General features: G+C 43.5%; 1 long non-coding RNA gene across 1 annotated transcript in view; it reads right to left on the reverse strand.

Moving 5' to 3' along the window:
* Positions 1-12156, reverse strand: part of LOC135907555 (uncharacterized) — a 12902-nt gene extending 746 nt beyond the window's left edge. The window contains exons 1-2 of the long non-coding RNA XR_010566050.1: positions 12071-12156; positions 1567-1699 (exon numbers count right to left, since the gene is read on the reverse strand). This is a non-coding gene — a long non-coding RNA (uncharacterized lncRNA). The remainder of the gene's footprint in view (positions 1-1566; positions 1700-12070) is intronic.
* Between the last annotated feature and the right edge of the window lie 617 nt (positions 12157-12773).

Raw genomic sequence — 12773 nt, forward strand, 5'->3', positions numbered from 1 at the left:
CTTCGTGCTCCAATGCTTCATTGTGCTTTAGAATTACGATTACTAAAGCAGCGAGACTGTAATTCTCTCTCTCAAATTAAGCAAATTTTATTTACATCGTTCTAGTGGTTGTCTTAATAGAGCATTTCTGCGTTTTGTGTGTATTCAAATAAGAAAATCGGAGTTGGCCGACAGCTGAAGTTACCTCCTAACTGGGCGCTGTTAGGCCGTGTTAAATGGCTTGGGATCGAATATTTAAGGTTAGCACTTGCTCAATTGACCTTGAAGTTTTTATCATATGCTCGCGCCGAACGAGAACCTTCATGTAACAGGTTGCCCCAGCTACAGTGCACAAAGCTTTAAAGGAGTACTTACATTGTAATTGCGATTATTCTTTGTCCGTTCATCATTTGATGTTACCGGGCATGAAAACCCTTGAAAAGATGATCGAAAACCTGAGAGGGCCTCACAAACGAGGGCGACTCAGAAAGTCTTTTCTCCTAGTTTGTTATATATCATACGTACCTTACACTATATTTCCACATAGTCTTCACACCGATTCAAACATATGTTCCATCGCAGCAGTAAGTTTGAGATGCCTCTGTGCTAGAATTCCAGATACGCGGCATCCGCGAACGCTCATTGTCATGTAAGACTTAATGGCCTTTTGCGACCTCGCAACACCACCATATGAAACTGCTCAAAGCGAGGCATCTTTCCCCATACGTGGGCTGAATTTCTCTGTGGAGTTCCGTGGCAGTTCGTACCTTGCCCCATCAAAAGCGAATCGTACTTCGTTAGTCGTACGCCATGGATGTGGCAAGCAGAACCACCATCTTCAACAACTGACAGCAGCGCCGTCTAATAAAGGTCCAGTGCTGGGAATGGATATGTCGACTTCGCATTAACAGCCGTAGTTTCTAAAAAAATACGGGCAACGACTTTCCGGTTTGTTCTCGTAATTTACTACGAAAGCTTTTCTTGAAGTCACTTTCGGTTTCCTTCCCCTGGAGGTGTGTGCGTTGCCACGTAATGACATAGAACGTAGCCACCTGGAACCAGGACAACACGACGCTTTGCACCTGCTCAGGCTCACTCAGAGGTCCTTTAGGCAGCAACACAAGGCTTGGTAATCAGCAGCAGCATAACATACAAAGGTGACGGGCTATGTTCTCTATAGCGTCATCTATTAAAACAACAAATGGTACCTAAGTTTCCCTACTTCAACAAACGTACGCCTAGAAGCGCGTACCGCATTTATGTTCTCTCCTTCCTGCCCATGTTTTGTAGCGTCTGCATGAAGGATTTCTCCCCGAGTACAGTTGAACAATTCCGGGGATTGTGCAATCAAAACGAGGCAGAAACTGGAAATTCAGTATTTATTGGTCACGTGGGTAACGTGTTCAGTGTATCAGCGTTTTGCAGTCCTGTCAGTATTTATTGGCTATAGGATAGCGAAGATATTCGCATGTTTTGAGAAAACACTGCATCGCAACTGTCCAAATGCTAAAAAATAGTAAAACGGGATAGTAAAACATATTTTGACTGCCTATGAAAAACCAAAGGCGCTAAAGAGCTTGTACTTACCAGCATACGTATGGGACGATTTCCTTGGGAGGTGCCATGGCAACTGACGTCCGCATGCTCTCACGGAGAGCCTTCAAGCAGCCATTGATTTTCGTCCCAACAGAGTTCAAGCAGCGAACGGATTTCTGGAAATCTGGGTAGCGGAAACACATTCATTGCATCAAGTAAGAAATCGCCGAAAAATATCAAGTGCCCTTTGAATACAAAGAGAAAAAAAACAACGAATGATATCACGTGGTATCTATAGACAAGCCTGCTTATTTTCCTATATTGGGAGTCCCAGGGAAGGGATACCCTTCCATTTTTTTTTAAATGTCGCGCGCGCATGACCACACGGCTTGTAAGCGTCTTATAACGGTGAAAAGCGGCGAGGCTTGCGAGAGCGTGTACGTAAGCGCACAACGCACTCTCCAGTACGACCGTCATCTGATACGCTGTTCACATCCGCAGGACACACGCCCTGCCAGGGGTATCTGCGCAGTCGTCTTAAAGAAAACCGGTGTGAAAGAACTTGTGAAATAGCGCAAACAAAGATGGGCCACTGGTTCAAAAACGTAGTTATTTCGTTATCGTGTGGCAATGAATGCGTTGAGCAAACGAATCGCCGTGCTAATTAATCTTAAAACTTTTCGTGCGCAAAAAAACAGGGACGAAGAAGAGGAGCAACACAAGGACGAGCGCTTTCTAACAACTGGTTTTATTTTTTAAGAACCACCTGCTTAAATACCCACAGATCTGCGCGATCTAGTCGTGCCGTGCTAATGCTTGACTTTGAGAGCATTAATGATCTCTGAAGGGGGTTTCAGCTCTGCAACTTGTTGTGCATTCCAAATCATGCTGGCACGTTGCCCTTTTTAAAGAAGCAACAGTAATCTACAACCACAAGAACCAGTTAACAAGAGAGATTGTATAAATGTGAAACACAATAATTAGGAATTAGAGATGCATGAGGGAGCCATTGGCGGTATCCATGAGGAGGAATTTCATTAGTTGCGTCAGTCTTGATAGTCTTTACGTTTCAGTGCCTTATTGGACTTTTCCTAGTGTTCTAAGTCCCGTCTTTTTTTTCTTCGTTTCTTGTTTACTTTTCTTGTGTTTCCTGTGTTTGGTTTCTGCTGCTGCTGTCACGAGAAGGTTTAAGGACTAGTCTAGTTGCTCTTTTGTAACTTTTTTCCTTATATCCTCCATAAACTTGTATATTTATGGAAATAAATTCATTCATTCATTCCTCAATTATGCGATGATGGAATTGTCGAGCGCCGACCAATCGGGGAAACCAAGTACGTTTTGTTTTCAACCTCCTTTTCAGCGATTGGTCGGCTCTCAAATATTTCCCGTCGTAAATTTTCCCGGGACCATACGGGTTCTTGGTGAACCCTTCATTTCAGTGTATGTGTTATTTCCCCACTAAAATCAGTTTAGATGAGCGCCGCCTCGTCAATTATCCCCCTTTGTTCCCGTTTATTTACATTCCTTCACGCTTTAAAATGATTATCAGCCAGCTCGCACTCGTCTACTAGCTATTTCTTGCGGTGCCCGATTGCCCTCCTGGATAACAAAAGCAAACAGTGTGCATGTTAGAGCGAAAGCTCTGCTACGCCACATCTCCGAAGGTCATTCATCGTGTCTCAATGGCCTGTTAGCGCGCGTACACGTTCGACGCACTGGCGCAGCCAAAGTAGCCTCACCATGGATGGCACCCCGGCTGGGCCGTCTGTGCGTGCGCTTCAGTGCAAGCGACAGGCTGAATTCAATCATCCAGTAGATATTGCTAGATGGTTGGCTGCGAAATCTCAAGCAATGGCAAGGTTGCCTGCTGAAACGCCGGAGCAAAGGGAGGCCCGATTAGCACGTTATAGAGAAGCTTACCAAGCGCGGAAGCATGCCAAGGTGCTGTAATCGCCACCGTCGTTCAGCAGCACCAACAAGAAGCAGAAGGATACGAAGCCGCGGATACAAGCAACGGCACCTACAACGAACTTTTCACGCGCCACACCCTTCGGCTCGACTGCGACGGCCAGGTTTCACAGCGACTTAACGGACAACCCCTTCGGCAGCAAGTGTAACGTGTGTGAAAGGCTGTGGCCCAACTTTAATGAACTCTGTGTGCGTAGTCTTTGCAAAACCAAGCCAAACAGACCTTTCGCTCGTGATGACTAGGTTTGCTAGAGTTAAACTTCAGCCAATTTTTTCAAGCGATCAGCGCAGTAAGCGGCATTGAAAGTGGAAATTTATTTGCGTGCCTTCACATACTGTCTCTGATATCGCCACTTCTCACCGTTATAAGGCGCCGACATGCTGCGCGTTCTAAATGCGTTCCACGCTCAAGAAAGGTACACACTTGCAATGAGGGAAAACATGTGTCACCGGGGCGTTGCGTTTGTGCAGCGCACATAATTGATTTAGAAATTATCAAGGGAGTCAATGATCTGTCAGCAGTGGGAACAACAGACCAAAGTTTATTTACAGCGTGCGACGGCAATCTTTAGACTTGGTTTTTGACGCTGCCTTCAAGTAACCAGTCCGTACACCGTAAACACAAGTAACTCCCTGGTGGGAGTGTTGTGCTTGCCCTCCAGCGACCCCCCGGTTTAGAGTTTATTATACTCCCTATGATCAGACTCAAATTCTTACTTCGTGTGAGCGGAATTTTTGCGTGGATCCATGAGAATGTTTTCTGTATTTCATTTATTTATTTTTACTTTTCACTAGACGGAGTTTTTTCAAGGTCCAACGGGAGTATAAAAAGAAGTATCGTGTCAGTTTGCGCCAACATTTTTATATGCAGAGGCTACTCGTCAAATTTCGAAATATTCACACAATACCACGTCAAATTCAACAAAACAAGTGAATGAAAGAACATAGACCATGACATACATGAACATTTGAGAAATGCCCAGTGCAGAACTTTGAAAGATATCCAGCGTACACACGACACACAAGAAGCAACGCTGCCAGTACTTATGGTCACGATACTATGTGCCTGGAAACCGCCTAGTGAGCATCTGTGATGTTTTCTATATTACGACGCACATGCTCGCTCGTATGAGACCTGCCTCTCTCAAAATAAACGAAGACCTTAATGAACACAAAACTGAGAATTCAGAATAGTGAGGAAGAAAGCTAAAGTCATAATTTTTCAAAATTAGCATGCCATTGTGTGAGTGCTGAAGCGAATTCGCACATAACCAGCATTCCCGGCCAAAAGTTGTGCGTCAGTTACAGTAAGCAAGAACTATGTAAGTACGTGTGCTTCATATTTCACATAGCAAATGAACTTTGTGCGACATAGTGTTAGCCTAGCAAGAATTTATTACGTGTGAGCATGACCCACAGCAGCCGACCTAACACTGAAAAGTGCGTAGTCATACATTTTTAGACCGCACTACTTGCTCAGCGTCCAAGCAATGTCTTTTGGTTGTAAAGAGGTGCTACATCGCTGATCTACAGAACAAAACCTCATACTCGAAGTCAGCAGGCACGCTTCTAAGTCAGTGTCTGGAACAGAGCATAATTTTAATTCACTACCGGAAGCAACGACGTGATCAAAACTGAAGTGAAGGATAACAATTCCATTCACATCGCATAGTAAGAAACTTCATTCACAGTACGCATACTTATGTCCTACCGTTTTTCTTGGGGTTATTCATACACAGATGCACAAAAACAGTTACTTGCACTCCGGTTTTTCTCACTACAACACAGCCCCGCAACAAACTTGGAATATGCAATTCATGTGCGACTATAGCACGGACGTCGTAAATCGAACAACGGCTATTGTTGCCATTGCAGCGCCATTGCCAATGCTAAACATTACACCGAACGTTGTCAGCATGTACTCACAAGGACATAAAACCCACATTTCACGTACAGAAGAACACAAGCCATGGTCACACAGCACGAAAACGCAGTCAGAAACCTGAGCCGACATCACGAGTCAATGAGTAGCTTCGAGGAATACCTAAGCCTTTTTCCGCCCATGAAAATGTTGCTTTTGTATTCATCGTTGTCAGCAATGTGATGAAAGCTAACGTAGCTGAGGCTGAGCTATAGTGAGCTTCAGGCACGCCTATAACACTTTCTGGAAGGAAATACGGGAAATAAATTGACGAAAGCCTGCCACGGAACGCCACTTCACAGAAGTAGACGAACCGTCAGCTATGAACACTGGTGACTCTGCCCAAATCGGCATGTCTCTGGCACGGTGAAAGACTCATGGGAAGCACCACGTGACCAACAAGTTCCGGCGGGGGAGTTTTATAAAACTCCCTGTGCGAAGTTCTGACATGGGAACAAGACACTGAAGAGGAATAAAATCAAGTCATGTCGCCTTAAGTCTCCCGCAGCTAGCCGTCTGGGTTAAACGAGGGAATGCCGCTGTATTGCTCCTATACATCGGAGTAAATATTCAAGAATGGGGAGGTTTTAGGGCAGATCACCTGTTAAAACCTCCCAGGTGAGCCTATTTTTGTTTACAGTGTAAGAACAAAAGTTAACCACTTGGGAGCGTTTTTGACGGGCCGGCGCACCGGATTAAGCCTACATCCCAATGGGAATTGAAACTCCCTTCGGACGTCCGGATAAGATCGCGAAGTCCGAGTCCAAAAGCAGTCATCCTGCGGACATGCAGCGGATATCATCATCGGACTAATTTTAACATCCACTTCTTATCTTTCTGCGGACGTCCTTAGGTCATTAATGCTGGAGATTTCGCCCATGTTGCTCCCTTACTTATGCCCATTGCTCCCTTTCTGAGCCTTTCTGCCCTTGCAAATACCAACGTAGAACCAGCCTGAAGTTCATTCAAGCTATGTGAACCACATCTATCCTCCTTCAAAATAGATATCAACTTTTGTCAGCAAAATGTCCACCAGTCCTCAAACATGCAGCATAAAATGAACCAAATTCGATCTAATTTGGCTTATTTATTAGGATTTTTTTCTTCTGGTGGAGAGCATGCACGTACCCACGAGGACAGGTTTCTGCACTGGTTCTAAAGCACAGAGTCATCGTAAGCTTGTGTGACCGCCGCATTATTATTCCTTGCAGACCCACAAAAACTTTTCCGTGCTGATATGGTGCTCAAACGTTATCAAGCATGTCCCTTTTCAGGCCATCACGCGCGCCAAACATCAATGCGACCAGAGACAGACAGTCCCATAGAATAATTGACGTGCATTCACGACGCTGTTCAAATAATAACAATTAAAAGCACATTTGGAAATTTCAGAAACATTTCGGTCATCTCTGAAAGCACAGTGAACTGTGCATGCCGGCATTCGCTTCAGGTCTCGTATTCCATGCCGCAGTTCGAGCTTTTTTTGTTGCTCCCTGATGTTACGGTAAAGAATAAGTGTGCTGTAGTGAAAGAAGAGCACCGTCTGGTCCTGATATCTTCTTGATATCCTTGATATCTTGATATCTCTAAAGATGTGTTACTGATACTGATTCTTAGTAGATACTCTTGTACTCTGTGATCTGATTTTATTTTTGGAGCACTTGGGGGGTGGAAATCTTATGCTCCTGCTGTAAATGCTGTCACCTGCAGCCTTTGTCTTAGTTTGTGGTAATTAAGCTGATGACATTTATTACAATGCAGGACTGTCACATCATCCTTTTTCTGAATTTTGTAGGTTTGTAGTATCTTGTCTCGTGACCAGTTGTATATTTGAGTACTTGTAACACTTGCAGTAAATTAACACTTGCATTAAAACTTGCTCTACGCATTAAATCAATTTTTCGTAATGGAACCGAATAAAAAAATGTGTGAAAGTAATCGTTAATATTATGCAAGATCATCAGTGCCCAAAGGCTCGCCTCATTAAAGTGTGTGAAGACATTCTTTCACTGCGAAAAGCTACTTAGCCATATAAAGAATGCACTGGTGCGGTACACAGTTCGACCGTTTGTACCAAGGTATTTACAGTGCCGTAAATGTCTAATGACTGGTTACGTAAAGGGTTAACTGCAAAAGTGTTGTGGTCTGTGCCAAATGTGGTGAAAAAGACGACGTAAATTCCTGCGACAGTTCCACATCTCGCTGCCCTAACTGTGGAGGTGAACATATGGCAACAGACAAAGACTGTCCCACATTGAAGGAAAAACTAAAAGCTCAAAAACAAAGGTAAAAAGTTGGCATCAGGAGAGAAGACATGTGGGTATGGCGCCCGTCCAGCGGCTGCAAGTGCCACAACTGAGTATGTACCAGCACGTTCGAAGAATAGCACAGACACCGTGCATTGGAGAGAAGGAGGAATGCGGAACTTCTGCCTCTCAGCGACACTGTGGCCTGCGTTTCCGTCAAAAGCATAAGAACCTGTCTCTACCGAGATCACGTCTGCGAAAGCGTACGAACCAGCTCCTGCCAAGTGCCGACAATGCAGCAGAAAACGCTGTAAATAGGGTGCCCAAAATGGCCTCAGTCAACGACAATTCCCAGCTTATCAACCTCCTTAAGATGTTTGTCAACATCATTAGGTCTCGGCTTGCCGGTCGTCAGACACCGGCAGCGTTAGCCGTAGAGCAACTTCTCGACGCTCTCGTAACAGTTCTCGATGGCCTTCAGTACAAACAATATGAGCACTTGTCGAAAGCCTCGTCCATTTGTGCTGCAATGGAATGTCAGGTCCTTACGACGGCGGCATGCTGATCCAGTCCTTCGGCTCCTCGCAATGGACACTCCGCCAGATGGTATAGCACTTCAAGAAACCAATGCAAGTAATGAAGAATTTGGCGGCGTATAGATAAACAAAATCCTGATCTTAAGCTCTTGAGGCTACGAGCCTGTCGGCTCCGCGCTTGCAGGAAGGCGCGGCGCTCTAAACGAAGCTCGGATCGGAAGGGTATATAACGAGTTAGATGAAGCTATATGGCAGGAGGAGGAAAGAACTTTATTGTGTGCCCAGCGAGTTGGTGGGGAGGGCCAAAGGCCCCGCCTAGGTGACGGCCAGGAGTTCTTGGGTCCTGGCAGCATCCTCGGCCCGCTGGACGGCCGCTATACGGCAGCACACAAAACAATTTCGTCCAAAGAGCTGGGCCGCACTTCGTAATTCGCTGCATATGGCAAGCGGTTTCAGAAGTGTATGGGACATACTGAAGGTTTTCCGAACTCCTGAGATCTGCACGAATCCAATTGCTGATTTGCGCATAATGACCAGCCGTCACCGAAAATTCTCGCGAAAGCATTTGCCGACCCTTTTTTATCTTCTATGTCAAGAGACAACACAAATGACGACCTTAATACTCTGACAAGTCACGGTACCATAACATCTTGCAATGGTCCTGCTTGCGAAGGGGACGAGGTAGATTTTACTATAAAGGAGCTAAGCTATGTGCTTAGCCTTCCTAGACGCCGCACTGAACCAGGCGAAGAGGGTTTCATATACCAAGACTTACGAAACATCGATGAGGCCTTTCAATTGCTTATCTCGGACAAATAAAACGGAGTGTGGCGAACAAGTCTGATCCGCAAGGAATGGATATCACCTGTGGTGATGATACCTGTTTTAAAGCCCGCGCGTCCAGCAAAACACCTCACATCGTACCGGCTAAAATCACTAACATCTAATGTTATCAAGCTAATAGAACGAGTGGTACTGTTTCGTCTAGATAGCAGATTACAGGAACTGAATTTCTTTGCTGATGCCTCAAGCGGCTCTCGTCGCCATTGTTCAGCCCTTAAGAGGCCTATTCAAATATATGTAAAACGCAAAAACCTTTTCATGAGATAACCCCAGGACCGATTTTAATGAAATTTGTTGCATTTGAGAGAAAACGTTAAATGCTAGTCACTGTTGCTAGCGGAATTGCGATTTAGGGCCTGAAATTTATTTTAACATTTTCGGAAACTTGAACGTAAAAAAAATATAAGCACGAAGTTTACAACCTAATAGAGCTGCTTCAAAAACAGATGTCGTGGTTGTGTAAACGACATTCATTAGATCGTTCAAAGCGTACAAATTTGGTATGTCAATTTATGTCTTACGTGAATGTGTTACGTTGCTTGCAAGGGTTCTGCAAAATATGTATTTCCACATTACTCAATTTTTGAAGATCCATGCTTAACATATCAATTTTGCCCGCTTTAGATCTACTATTCCATGCAATTCACAGATTTGTGGCATGACTTTTATTTACCAAGTTCCAGTGTTGTAAGCTCGAGAGTTATGTTTTCTAAAAATTTCCAATTTTTGCCAACTTTTAATAAAAATTCCCAAACTAAATGGAAAATGCGAAACTAACAGTCTCTAGATCTTAAATTTGTCTTTTAAACTCACGTGACCTTGTAAAATTTGGCGCAGTGGTGGCCGAGAAAAATGGATTCTCCTTTTACATGTATTTAGATAGGAGCAGCCGAGTTAAATCTTCCTCTTAAGACCAGAGCAGACCTAGTATCATCGTTTGAATCTGCTCGAAAAGACAAGCACTCTGCATACATACTATTCCGAGACATACAGGAAGCATTTGAACTCTAGAACTTCTGTCGCTTTCTTTATTGCCGCTATCGTTATTATGTAGTAGTCAATGACATCACCGTGGTACTAGCGCGGAAACGTGCTATTATATGTTCTTCCTATATCCTGTTGCCGGAATCGGAAATTCATTTCACGCGGGCACAGTTCAAAATGCTGGGACAGCTTTTTGTCACGGTAAATAGGTCATGAAATGACATTTTATGGGATACTAATGCGCCCGCATTTCAAAAAATAAATTCCAAAGAATCGCGCGCAAAGGTTAGGAGAGTTGGCATAAAATGAGATTATTATTATTATTATTATTATTATTATTATTATTATTATTATTATTATTATTATTATTATTATTATTATTATTATTATTATTAACGCGATAGCGCTAAGGATACCGTGTCGCAGAAAATACCGGACGCAGTGTCGCCATAAAGATTTTCGAACCACACATACCCAGGTCGTTAATCTGACGCAAGTAATTCACTGAACTAATTGCATTTTGCAATCTATAATACATTTAAAAATTCTAAACTACGACTTACACACAACCTACCGACATGATAGCTCTCACATTGTAATTTGAATATACGAGAAAACATATTTCTGTTGAAGAAGAACGGCAGATTGGGCGAGTTTGTGGCTTTCATAATGTTTAAAAACAGCGCTAAAAACGTACACCGGACAACAGAATCGAGGAGCGCTGTGTGTGTCATATCTTCTATTATGTTGTCCGGTGTACGTTTTTTGCGCTGTTTTTAAACATTGAGATAATTGTGTTACGCGAGAACTCAAACTCCTTTTTAAGCGTTTCTACAATGCACAGACCGGAGACGGCGTCCGCCATTTGCGCGCGGCGGCGCGCAAATATATCAGAGTCCACGGAGCGGCGCGCCCGCTTCCTTGAAACACTTGCAGATGGCACTCGCTTCTCCGCCTCATCGCGGCCCATGCAAGAGGCCGCGTTTCGACCAGAAAGCCCGCCTTCGTGCATAGCGTTCCCCGTGAGCGTTTCCCGGTAAATATTATGGTTGCGCTAAATTTTCCGGGAAGCGTGAGATGCAGTCAGGGATCTTCGAATGCTGTCGCGTTCCACTCTTAAAGACGAAGCTTAATTAAACGTCCTCCGAATTTTTTATTTTAAATATAAGTTTGGTTCCTTCACCTTTTCATTTATCTAATTATCGCGGCTCAAAGAAATATTGGTCATAATTCTGCAGGCCTCAAAAGGCCCTAACATGAAATTCACATGTTCCACAGCATTGACATCCCCACTTTCAAAGCAGCATTCGAATCCATCTCATTATTTATTTCCAGAAATATCAATGCCCTTATTCTATTTTATGCGATAATCGTAGTGGCATGGCGCGTGAATTCTTTATTCTTTCTAGTTGGTATGCATGCGTCCGCCTTGCTCAATGTGAAGGGCACCATAGCCTTAGTGTCCGGACTTCCAAAACCCACAAGGTTTCTTTATATGTTACGTGGCATACATTGTTATGGTATGCTATGGTAAACCACAACAGTGTACAATGTGCAACGATTTCTAATCTTGCTTGATATATATATATATATATATATATATATATATATATATATATATATATATATATATATATATATATATATTGGGGGCACGTTATAAAGCACATTTATTCTCATTGATTGATAGCAATTATTGATCTTGTCGCCGTTGTAGCACGAGAAAACAAATACGATAAAGAGTAAGATCACAGAAGCAGCCTTCTGCTTAAAGAGACACCCCTCACCCGCTCTAAGAGAAATATATGCACAATAACGAAACTCCAATTTAGACTAACGTATATTCAAGTACCTTCAGTATACTTAAATAAATGGCAAGCGTAGAAGCTTGGGGACGCTGTGTGGTTACTACGGTCTTGAATCATCTGAAAATGTTTAATGAGAGTTGGTTATTCAAGGGCCTCAGACGAACCACCGCAGTGCCAGTACTCCGGTAGATTCATTACGGGAAAGTGCTCAATGAGTGATCGGTGAGCAATTGCAATATGCCTCCTTACCTGCGTACTGCTTCGAACCATTGGTGCAAATGACGTCGATGTTCTCCTCGAAAGCTTCTAGGGGCAGCAGCGTAGCAGCTTTGGACAAACCCTCTAGGCAGTTTTTGGAGAACTTGATACTGCAGGCGATCTGTTCTTTGAACATCCTCAAAAGAAATAAAAAAGCAATGATGAAGCTTGACTGGCTCAACTTTTTGTCTATCTTCTTCGCCATATTATTTCTTAAAATTGCCAGTTGCGTTTGGAAACCTTAATGCATTTAACAAAGACATTCAACTTCTCCTGGGTAGGCAATATTTTGAGGAAATACTGGCTGTTAGGAGGGTGCGAACAACAATTTTTGATCCCCATCTGTACAAGACCCGAACAGTGCCTCAAGCGCATTGAATTCAATATCGAACATTTTTTCGAAAATACATGTATAATGCAAAACCTTCTTACCATTATTATCAGCAAATCTTACATCCTGATCATGCCTCATCACGCATTTATCTCCACGTTCCCCCTCCCCCTGTTCAGAGTAGCAGGCTAAAGCGCCTTAGCTCAAGCCGACCTCTCTGCCTTCTTTCAATCCAATTATCTCTCTCTCTTACATCCTGGTTTTCACAACATTAAACAATTGCGGGGAGTGCACTGCATAATATAAAGTACTCTTTATTAACACCACAATGGGGACACTAAGAACACCTAAGCAGTTTTCTCA

The sequence above is a fragment of the Dermacentor albipictus genome, chromosome 7 (assembly GCF_038994185.2).
Source record: "Dermacentor albipictus isolate Rhodes 1998 colony chromosome 7, USDA_Dalb.pri_finalv2, whole genome shotgun sequence".
NCBI lineage: Eukaryota > Metazoa > Arthropoda > Arachnida > Ixodida > Ixodidae > Dermacentor > Dermacentor albipictus.